This window comes from Cupressus sempervirens, chromosome 8 (genome assembly GCF_028749045.1).
Source record: "Cupressus sempervirens isolate cs-2001-9-10 chromosome 8, ASM2874904v1, whole genome shotgun sequence".
NCBI classification, from domain to species: Eukaryota; Viridiplantae; Streptophyta; class Pinopsida; order Cupressales; family Cupressaceae; genus Cupressus; species Cupressus sempervirens.
In genome coordinates, this window is record NC_143125.1 from 270,069,963 (window position 1) to 270,082,879 (window position 12,917).

The following is a 12,917-nucleotide window of genomic DNA, read 5'->3' on the forward strand; positions in this document are numbered from 1 at the left end:
CATTTGCTAATTTTGGCTAATTTTGCTTGTTTTTGTGATTGGTAGGATTGTATAAATTGGTTTTGTAGGTCCACATGAGCATGAAGAAGACAAAGGAACTCATAGTATATCTCATAGTGTTTGCAGATTTTTCAAGCTTATAGGTGGACAAAGAACTTGGAATTCTTCTTCCTCTTCTTGTCTATATTCTTCTTATTCCATCTACTTCTTCTTCTTCTTCTTGTGGGAGATCTTGGCCTTTTTTTTTAAGGAAGCAAAATCATACACACTTCTTTTTAGTGCTTAAAATGAACCCCCAAATCATACTTAAATCCATTAAAAACTAAAAATTTTCCAAAAAAAAAAACTTTTAACAAGTGAAACTAAACCAATCCAATCATTTGCATCCTTGCAACATCAAGGTTTTAGATGCATTCATGCAAAGTTAGGAACACTTCATTTTTGGGAATTTAAAAAGAACTTCAAGTTTCCATTTCAAAAGGTTCAAAATCAACACTAAGTGCACACTAAAATCTAAATCAAACTCAAAGCATCAATCAAGGATAAAATGAACCTCATTTACAAATATTTTAAAGTTCTTTTAAAAAATCTCATGAAAACTAAGAGTCCTAAATGGTTGCCAAAATTGTCCTAAAAAGCTTTGTTATTTTTTCCAAACAAATGTCTTGTTGTAAAATCTTGAATGTTTCTTAGGTTTTTCATGCATCAAAACAATCTAGAAATATCATTTTTGGGGCTTAAAATATGCAAACTATAACACAAAATCTTGAATGAAAAGCAAAGTCCAAAGAGTCATTTTCACTTTTGAGTCCAAAACAATCTTGAATGATCTAAGGTTAAAAAAAAGCACTTCAAAGTTCTTAAAACAACACACAAAATCTCAATCTTGAATGCTCAAAGGAAAAAACTTGAATGTTTAATCACTTGTCTTTGAATGCATGTTGCTAAACACACTCTTGAATGCCATGGATTAAAATCAAATTTTCCTTGAATGCATGATTAAAACAACAAATTCGATCTTGAATGCCAAGGATCAATTAACCATTGCAATATCAAACACTTCATTTGGAGCTTCTAAAATTGAACAAAAAAAATCTCTTTTCCACATGCAATTTAGGTAAAGTTTGATTTTTGGATATTTAAGAGACTTTGCTAAGTTAAATACAAATTTTCAAAAATCAATTGGATTAGTTCTTTGGACTCACCTCTTTTCTAATCACCCATCAATTCAACCATTGGTTGCAATCTCAGCACCATTTATGGGGATGGGTCTACTTGAAAAAGGTGTTAAATGTTCCACAATCTAACTCACTCACTTGGTCTTTGAACGTTTGCTTTAACTTTATCAAAAATTTTAAATGACCAAAACTCTAGATTAAATCGATCACACTTCAAGTTTGGGCACTAAAATTGAACAACTATTGACGTGGAGGGCCTCCAGGTGCGCGCTTGGCAATGGAGTTTCACACATCTTTGTTTTGGGCTTAAAATAAACTCACACTCAATCTTGAATGCCTAAAAATCAATGAACATCGCATGGTTTTGATGCATTTTCAATGGTGCTCACATTTCTTATGTTGATGATCTCTCAACTTTCATTATGCTAATGACGCTGTCAAATTGGAATGAACATTGTATGCCATAATCACAAGTGTCTTCAATCATAGCTTACAAAATTCAAATCATCAATTGGAATGAACGCATGTCTTTTAAAGCCCAAGATCATGTATGTGGTCTTGTTTTACACTTTTTAGGAGGCCTGCTTGGGGATTTCATCACCCCTTGGGACGACCTCAACTCCAGCGTTCCGGCGGAGTATAAAGATCGGGAGCTGAATCCAAAGACACCTCTCTTGGGATCAAAATTTTGTCACTCGGGCTAAGCCTCAAGGAACTTTATACCCTTGAGAAGTGAAAGAGGAGAAGTGGGTTACTGCTCCTCTCGACTGTGTGACATCTTTTTGGTTTCATCTACGAATTTGGGCCTCACGTACCTTGCATATATCGAGGACTCTCTAGCTATAACAAATTTCATCCTTGTAGAAAGCTTCCTAGGATGTTGGTGTGTTTGACGTGCTTGCTCAAAACTTTTGTCTGCTTATTTGTTCATAGCTTTTGAATGAATGTTTGCCAACTTTGGTCGAAATCCCAAAAAAGCAAAAATCTCCCAGCTCAAGGCATACTTAGTGTAGTCACTGCCTCATCAGAAAATCATCCAAGCTCCCCCGCCACAACCAAATCTATCTAGTTCTTTGCCTTAGAAAAAATCCCAAATCCAAAGTCCATCCAAATCATCCCCCCCAGCCAACTAGCAACCCAATCCAGAATCACACCCAAGCCTTTAAAGAGATGTTGTCACTCTGCCAGAATTTGCTATCCAATCAATCTTACCAATCAACCAATCTCACCAAGGTTATCCCTCTGACAGAGCATTGTCTAGGGTAATCCAGCTTTGTCACTTGTATCCCTCATCACCTTGAGCTAAAGGTTGGGATCCACAAGTGGTCAATCTCATGTCATGCCCATAGGATCATTAGTCTATCCTTAAGTTGACACAATCTCCACCAATACAACGCATAGGAAAGAAAAACTCTCACTTTTTAATAGCATGCCCTTGAAGTCTTCCACCCACAAGAAAGCCAAAAATCTCCAGCCAATCCTCCTTAGGTCTGTCATACAGCTTTGACTCTCCCTAGGAAATCTTTCATCAGCCAATCCAAAATATGTGCTTAATCCAAATCCAACCATGAGCTTCCGTGTTCATCCATACGCAAGACCCCATCCCCATCAAACTCATCATCAAAGCATGAAGTACCAATCCTATCATGATGTGTTTGGTCGCATTGTCCTTGCTCCCGCCACCTCCTATTCCAATGATGATGAAAATCTTGTTGACTATGACGGGTATATTGAAAGCCTTAGAAACATTCCCCCAAGCATCCCCCAAAATCCAAGAGTTATTCCAAACTATCTGGTCATGCCATCTGATATTCCAGCTTCCCCTCCATCACCCCATCAACCAAGCTTCCAATCTTCCACCCCCATCACACTAGCTATTCCTGTCAATCCACCTCCACCTTCGACACACGAGTCTCCAAGGAATCTCCTAGAGGAAATACAAGAAAATTTGCCTCCAACAGTCGATAAGCCATGTCATCTAATCCAACCATGTGAAGTAGTCAGTGATGAAACTTCCCCATCTACAATATCACCTCCATCTCCCATAGCTATCATCCCCATACCATCCATCAAATTGCTTAAAATCCTTCCACTTCCCGCAAGCATCAAAATCCCACCACCTGTCAAATCCCTCCAAATCCTATCCACATCGCCTCCAAGCATTTCCCAAATCTCTCGTAATGACCCTTATGCATCCATCTTCTACTCACCCATCTCCACTACTGAATCTCCCATCTATCCATCCGCTGCCTTTGAAGAATCCATCCCTTCACCTCCTATCGCACCATCCACTCCAAACCAATCCTATCAAGATCCTGCCCAAAAGCATGTTGACATCCCCCAAAGCATAAATGAAGATATCATCATACCATGTCTTCCATCCATAGTGCAGTCACCATCTCCTCCATCTCCAAAACCTCAAGCCATATCTCCTCCACTACAAGATATCTTGTCATCCCACCAACTACATCAAGATCCTATCCTTCCATCTCCCCCGCTCCATGCTTCCATCTTACCACCTATCCAAGCTATTCCACCATCTATAATCTACCCTCTTGGTTCACTTACATTCATCCACGGTGGCCCTCTCTCAGCAGAAGAATTAAGAACAGTATCTCCCCATTGCAATACACCTAATAAATCACTTCTACCATTTTTTGCAAGCAAAAAGTTTCCTCAGCTTGTTCAAATGCTCAATCGATGGCATTATCAAGTTCAAGGTTTAGGACCACAAGAGCAAGGAATCAGAGAGCCTATTATTGCACAAAAAAATCTAGGATTTCATGGTCTTGGATATGTATCCAAAGTCTCACCATCTAAAGGTGTTGGTACACCACACCCCCAAACCAAGCCTATCTCCAAGCCCACCATGCCAGCCTCCCATCACTCCTTCAAGAAATCTTATGTCATCCCCCCTCCACCATCTTTGCAACCCAAAACAACCTACCATATCCCCCCTTCATCCGCTAAATCCATTTTGGGTCCCTATGTCCCAAAATCTACCATCCTCCATCCTCCTATTAGCCATCATAAAAATCCTATTCCATCCATTCCTATGCAAGATCAACAAAGGCACATATCAGGGCACATCATCCATCATCATCCCCCTACATGCTCTTTCATATCCTCTCCATCTCACAAAGCTTCTCCTAACCATCTTCCCAAAGCTTACCATAGCAATGTGAATGCCAACTTCAAAATGCATAAAGCTAAAAATCCACATCCTAGGCAATCATATGTCTATTCTAAAAGACATACTCCAAAAAGGCAAAATCCAATCAAAGAATGCAAAACAATGCAAAAGCCTATGAAAAGAAAATCCAAAACCATGTGGATCCCCAAGAAAAAAGTTGAAACCCAATGCATAATGGCATCCACCATTGCTAATCCCCCATCTAGTGACTCATGTCCCCCATCTCCTAACTCCATCTTGGGTGCCTATATCCCCAAGCACGCTTCCACAAATCCTCCATCACGCCCGCATCTACCATCTATCCCCCATATGCTCTTTTCACACCCGTTCCAACATGTGCCAATGTTGATCTTGCAAGCATCCCCATCTCATGCTCCTTTCTAGCATTTTCATCCCTCCATATCCTACCATCAATCCCATCTAATCCGATCTATTGCATAAATCACACATCTGGTGTACCAACAGCTAGCAACAAAATTGAACATTCCAACAGCCAGTGAAAAATCCCAAAAAAGCCAAAATAGTTGAAGAAAGCCAAAATCATTCCAGCTAAGTCCAAAGTAAAAAAAAGTCAAAAAAGATAAGAAAAATAAAGCGTCCACTGGTGAAAACTTGGCAATTCAAGCGCCTTGGACAAGTACCATGATGAAAACTTGGCAAACAAGCGTCACGCGTAATCCCACCATCCCTAGCTTAGCCTATCACCCTCATGCTTTTGGTCATCTCTTGACATCCAACTCCATCTTCCAATCTATCCACCTATCCTCCATCCTCCAGGTTCCATCTCACACCATCCACTAATCTTATGCAGCTTCAGCCAATCATCTCAACTATCATCCATCTCCCTAGCCCCTTCAGCTTTTTCCATCCTAGCTTCAATCCTATCACATCCATCATAAGACCTCCTTCCACATGTTATCTTCTGATTGGGGGCACTATATTCCTTGGAGATCTTGTCTTGTCCATCCTCCCTTTTCATTGGTATCTAACTCTAGGCTATCCTCATGCAAACCCAATGTCATCTCTTTATATCCATCATAATCCTAGCTATCTACCATCCTATCCAGCCATCTCATCTTGCTCCTCTAGCTATCCTTGGTCACAAAATCTCTCATCATCATTGGATGCATCCTGCCAAATCCATATCTTTCGCTATCACCCCACCCTTAGCTTTCGCATCTTGCACAACATCGAACCATCCCGCTATCCTATCATCCTGAGCTTTTGCCTGCTTGTAACTATCTTGGTCCGTTAGCTTGTACCATATCTTGATTAGCTCACTTGTAAATATCTTGGTCTGTCAGCTTGTACATCCTCTTTAGCTTAGTACCATTGCATCTATCCAACTTTTGTGTCAGTTCCTCCTTGACCAACATCTTGCACATATCGCACAACCCTTGGTTAGCTATTCCAATGCATCCTTTAGCTAGATCTCCTATCACCAAAGTGTTATCCTTCTTAGTTCAGCTTGCCATACGCATCACTCATCTAGATCCATTAGCTTAGGTGCTCTCCGATAGATCCTTGCAGGATATAGCTTTCCTCATGTCTGATCTTGGTCCGTTAGTACCTCGTCCTACCCATCTCGTTGGCAAATGGTTCTCTTTTGGATTTTCACTTTCTTTTGATTTGGAATCTTCCCTTTTGGGTCTTGAAGTATCTTTTCCAAGCAATCTTTTTGTTCCCTCCTCAAGGTTTCCATGATCTTCCATATCATGGTATGCTACGAATGGGGCACTCTGAGTGTACAGTTTTGATCAAGTCTTTCGTTTGTTTCTTTTTTGCTTGTGGGTTACCCAGTGTCAGTTTCACATTGTTTCCTCCGGGTTTCATGTGTGATGTTGGGGCAATCCTTGTGTGTTTGTTTTGAGTCAGTCCGTCAGTCCTCTGGACAGTTGGTGAAAAGGCCTTGATGTTCTTGGTAACCTTGTCAATTAACCAACAGTCCTATAGCAAATCTAGTGCTCAACTATGTGGGGGTACTTCTCTTTGAAGTATCCCCCCGCTCAAAAAGCTTCAATGGTTTTCCTTCATCTCCATTATCCCCCATCCATATCCAGCATCTGTCTCTCCTACCCTAGCTTATGCATCAGTATCTCTTTGAATCACTCCTCACCTTTAGCTTTAGGGATCCACAATCCTAGTCTTAGGGATCCACCAAGCCTCATCTTTCGAGATCCACAATCCTAGTCCTAGGGATCTCTGAAACCCATCTTCCGCCAATCTGACTCTTTGAAATCTTGTTGCATCAGCTTTATAGTCCCCTCATCCATCTCCCCATCCTGGATTCATTTTATAGCGCTCCACTCCTTCATCCTTTGCTATCCCTAAGATCTTAAGCTTGCTTCCTCTTGTGCCTTTGATTCTCCCTTTATCATTCTCCCGTAGTGAGAGTTTGAGCTAGCTAAACCTCTTCTCTTAAGCCAATCTAAGTCTTCTTGCTCATCTTGAATTCTTGTACTTTTCAAGAAGTCATCAAGCCTCGCTTTCTCTCCCCGCCGCCTTCTTGAGGGGGCATCTTGCAGTCCATTCTCTCCTCTTTTGCTCTAGCCTTGGGCATCTTATTTTCATATCTTTGATGCCATGCCACTTGCGGCATCACATCAAAGAGGGGCAAAATGTAGACAGCTAAAAACCCTTAGAAAATAAAGTATTTTTTATTTTCTAAAAAAGTCCTGATGACATCATCATTTATTAATTAATTAATTATTTAATTAATTAATTAATTTTTATGCCATTAAATCCCTTTATCTTAATTAAAAATATTTAATTAAGGAATCCCTCCCAAAAATGTTTAAATCTTATTTAAACATTATTTCCTTATTTATTAATTATTTAATTAATAAATTGACCAAAAATCCTAAAATAAATTAAAAAATTATTTTTTGCCCAAAACTTAGCCAATTTCCTTAAGACCACTAACCTCTTCCAAAATCTTCTAATCCTTCTTTAATTTTGATTAAAGGCTAATCCCATCATTTCCTACCCCTAATCCCAACTCAAAATATTTAATCAAGATTAAATATTAATCCTCATGTTTATTAAAATATTTTAATAAATATCTCCTCAACCCAAACCCTTGAAATAAATAAAACTTTATTTATTTCATAAAATCTTATCCTAGGAAGTTCTAGACTCTTCTAGAAAGTCTTCATCCTCATCCAAAGCCTAGACTCTTCTAGAAAATGTCTTTAACCCTAATCCTAATCCCCTCCTAACCTTGTCACATTCCCTAAACGTGGGTTAAGACTTGCTAACTCAAGCCAAAGTTAACAAATATCTCCTCCTTCACCCACCCTCATTAATTGCAATCCACTTGCCATCCACTTGCCTAGTCCTAAGCCATCTCTAACCCTTCCTCTAATCATTTTTACAACCCTAAGCAAGCTTAAAACCCCCCTAAACCCTCAAATTCGAATTTCATGCTATCTCTCACAAATATCTTCAACCACAAAACTTTATAAAGCCCACAAAGTCATAAATGTTCTTACAAAGCACTTATGAAGGGTATATATGAAGATTTTATCCCTTGAGCCTCCTTTGTTGACTCATCCTTCCCCTTTCCTCCATCCTCTCACCATGTGACATGTGTCACTCTCTGATTGGTTGTAAGGAAGCACAATCCATGTGCTCTCTTCTCATGCAATCTGAGCCCTCCATGAGCTTTTTCCCATCCTTGCATCCTAGCCCTTGATCCCTCAAGCCCTTTGCCTATTTAAGGAATCCTCTCCCAAGTCATTTTAACACAATCTATGAAGTAAAGTCATAATGCCATTTTGAGAAGCCATTTTACATCAAAACCATACACTCACACCCAAATTCCAACTACATTTGAAGCCCTTTTTGAAGCATAAGCTTGAGCATACATCCTATCTATTTAGACAAAGCTACTCAACAAGAGAGCTTCTCATTGAGAGAGCCCATTAATGGCTCATATTCTCAATTGAGAGTTCATCTTAGTCTATCTTGAAGTTTATGAATTTTGTTTAGTTTGTAGAAGCTTTATTTAAATTTGGTTTCTATTAGCATACTAACCTTGCTCATATACAATTGGTACATATGAGATGCTTCCCCAATGTGTAGAAGGAATCCTGAAGATGAATGGTGTCTCTGAAAACTGCTCAACTGTCACTGTATCGATATCGATGGTCACCTCTTCCAACACTGTTGAAAAGAATGATTTCAAATCTAGCAAGGATTGATGTAGAACATATCCCAAAGAACCAATTGTCTCCTCGAATGATAAAGAGACCTCCTCCTACTGTTGTACATAAGGATCCACAATCATATCAACCTTGTAAGACTGATCATGTAGAGAATGGACAAGAGGGTCAGAGTGTTCCCTCGCAACAACTGAAGAAGGATCTCCTTCATCAAAGAAAAGATGAATATCATCAATAATGTCTCCCAAATCTGCTATGTAGGACTCCACAAAAAAACCTAAAATATATGTCAAGTGGTCATCCCCTAATGTTGGAACTAGAAGACAAGGTTTACCCAATTGTACTAAATTACATGGACCTATCACTATAGCAATGTCTACTTGTGGAATTTGTTGATGTTGTGACCTCATCCTACATCTATCAAAAGGATCCTCCACAAGTGAGCTTGTTGAATCACTATCATTATTGTCACTATCAGTTTCCATAATGTATGAAGTATGGAGAGGATTAGAGGATAAGCTAGGTGAACTTTCCTCAAATTGAACATTCCTCTCTATGAATATCTCACAAGTCTCAAGATCCATAAGTCTATATGCCTTAACACTTTCTTCATATCCAATGAAAGTACAAGGCCTTAGTGGTGGTGCCTTGCATTCCCTTGAAGATATGTGTGCCCATGTTGGACAACCAAAAACTCTAAAGTGTTTCACAATTGGTTTTCTTCCATACCATGCCTCAAAAGGAGTCATTCCATTTAAGATATTATGAGGAGACCTATTAAGGATGCGATTGGCACTACTTATAGCTTCTACCACAAGCGATGGATCAAGAGACTTAGCTTGAATCATAAAACTTTCCATTGACTTAAGAGTTATAATCCTCATCATTGCAACACTTGTCTTTTGTGCACTAATTGCTATAGGATTCTGAAGATCAATACCCTCAAGTTCACAAAAGTCTCTAAGTCTTTAGTTCAAATCTACTTTCATTGTTCATATGAAGAACCTTGATGGCTTTACTGGATTTCTTCTCAACATGATTCTTGAAGGCTAGAAACTTATCAAACACTTCATTCTTGTGATTAAGAAAGTAGACCAATGTGTAGCGTGAAAAGTCATGAATGAAAGTGAGGACATATCGAACCTTGCCAACTAATGGCACTGAAAAGGACCTGCTAGAACTGTGTGAACCAACTCAAGAACAATTGATGCTCTCAAAGACTTCCCTTTGTCAAACTTCTCTTCTAGGTGCATATCCATTAAGGAAGTTGAACATTCACCCTTAGAAAATTTGATTGTAGATAGAACTTTGACATATTTTTTGAGCTAAGTTGATGAAGATAGCAGAAGGCAAGATGTCCATACCGCTTGTACCATAATTTACTTTGTCATGCTAAATGTGTCAACAAGGCATGTGAAGGAGACTTGGGTACAAAGTGGGAGAAAGAATAAAGCCTTGTGTCATGATTAACTTTACCCACTGCAACCAATGAATCATCCTTAAGATTTTACACCATTACTGAATCGGCAAGGAACTCAACTTTATTTCCACCTCCACAGTGAGTGATTTGGTAAATTGAAAGTAGATTAGTGCTAAGGTTAGGAATATAGAGAAGATCTTTGAACTCTCCATTTTCCATCTCAACTTGTCCTTTTCCCTTCAACTTCCACTTGTGTATCATTCCCTACAAAGATGTGAGGTACCTTGGATTGCTCCAATGAAGAAAAATGTCCTTTTAAAGAACCCATATAATGTGAGGCACCCAAGTCAAGAATCCATTCCCCTGAAGAACTTGAACTTGCCATAAGTGATTTCCCTTTTCCCTTTGAAGTGGATGGATTTGAATCCTTGGAAGCATTTGGAACGTTGATTTTGTTCTTCGTAAGTAAGTTTTTCAACTCATCTATTGTCTTAGTCTTGCAATGATGCTCATCATGATTTGGTTTCTTGCAATATTCACAAAATAGTTTATCCATCTTCTTGTTGGAAGAAGAACTTCCTTGTTGTGAGGAGAAAGATTGTTGTGTCTCTGATTGTGACTTTGGCTTCCAATACTTTTTCTTGTTGTTGGTGAAACTTTTTCCGCCTTGATATGTTTGGTTCTCATTACTAGCTACCAATATTCTAGACTTTGATGATTTGAGAATTTATGTATCTATCAACTTGGATTGTTCCAACATCAACATTTCTACAAATGCATCAAATTAAGGCTTAGTGAAGACACTTCCCATGGTCAACTTGTGAGTGTTGTAACTCGAAACAAAAGATGCATGCTCTAAAGGTAGCCTCTTCAAGATGTGATGAATCAATCTATCATCCTTTATGGGATTACCACAATCCTTAAGTAGTTCTCTCAACTCATTGGCTTTGTTGCCATAGTCTTGAATTGTGTCAAAATTCTTAGGATCCAAGAGAAGTAGATCATCCTCAATTTGGAATCCCTTTTCCTCATCAACCTTATCATACAACCCTTCAAGTTTTTCCCAAGCACACTTGGCATCCTTAAAGCTAGAAATGTGAAAGAAGAGATCTCTATGAACACAACTCCTAATAATTCCTAAAGCCTGGTGGTCTTTAATTTTCCAATCAAATTGTGCATCAACATCAGTGGCTTTTATAATTGTACCATTGACATATAGATTTTAACATTTTTCCATTACTCTACTCCATACAATATCTTTCCATGTAGTATAATTGTGTGAAGTTAAAAGTGGAGTTTTAGGTGAACCCATGATGCAAAAAAAGTAAAAGAGCACAAGAGAGAAAGAGAGAGACAAGAACACAAGACACTACCCCAAATTACTCAATCAAAGAACCTGCCTAGTGATGCTTTTGGAACTTTATATGTAGTGTGTTTGCAATTTCCACTTTCCAAAATACACCAAAGTGGACTTCTAATTTTGATGGTTACAACAGAAAATATGAAGCTATAGCAGACTCAAGTAAATAAGACACCCAATCTCTCAAGGATCTAAACAAGTACAAGTGCTAAAATAGGTCACAAATGACCTAATGCTGAAAGTACAATATCTACTTATAGTTGCTCCATTTTGATACCAAATCTAGAAAGTAGACGAAAAATATGTACTTTCAAAAAAAATAGGTACCTAAAAATATCTTCGTATGAGCCTGAATGAAGCCTCTAAAGATGCAAAAAGAGGATTGCTCAACAATAGTCACCAAAATCTATTAATTCTTCTCAATCCATGTATCAAAACCAAAATACCACTACACCACTGCGAAGTTTAGGAAATGTAGCCCAAAATCAAAAAAAATTGTGCTTGATTTCGAGTAAAAATGACCAAGATATGGCTCTTTGAAGTCAGACTATCAAATCAAAAACTCATATAAAGAGGGGTCCAAAATTCAAATGCTTTCTGACATTAGCAAAACCTAAGCCTAAATTTGACAATTTGGGTCCCGTCAAAGCAAAAAAAGATACCCTATGCACTTGTACACCAGTCAAGTTTTACTCTACAAAAATTGATGGAAATGTAAAAAAATTTAATAAAATTTACCAATTGAAATACTATGTAATCAAAGATCTCCAAATTATCATTGGATCAAATTTCACAATGAAGGGTGGATTTGTATGATCAATGCTAGATACAGCCAGATCTACTATGAATCACATCGTAGGAGCCACGTGGTAATATCCAATATCGATGTCTTGGGCTCGTGAATTGTAGACTCTGGATATCACTATGGTACAGAGATAAATGTTATCAAAATCACATTGAATGATGCATGTGTACTTAGATGGAATTGAGTAATGGCCCCCATAGATGAGCTCATAGCTGATGTGTGATGGATGCAACAAATGTTATGTTGCATCATTGACAGGGCAAGAGTGTGGGTGCTCCAATTGCATCAGCCAAAATTTGCTTTGAATGCTTGATTAAGCTTGAATTAGTGTTGGAGACGATGTAGAAAGGTGATAGAAAGAAGAAACCCATTGTTATCAAAACCACTAATTACCTTGTTGAGTGTGACTGAGGACTAACCCTAATTTAGAATTGGATTTTCATCGGATCACCCTTGTGCAGGTCAAGAGCTTGCTAACATTTTCATTGACAATGAGGATATGAGGTTGCTGCAATCATTGTGCATGTATGGATTGTGGGTATATCAATATGATTCTGCAACCTATAGACAAAATGAATGATATTGGATTGATGATATATGATCAACTCGAATGAGCCAAAGATGCCCCAGGGGTCAAACTAGCAGTGAGCTCAAATCAATTGCAATGCATGATATAGCTCACAAGTGGATCATGAGTTTGAGGTCATTGATGGAGCTCACAATGTGAGCAATATCACTCAATTTCAATGTGATTGAATGTGCTCTTATGAATCTGAAAGTGCCCATGATGTGGAACTT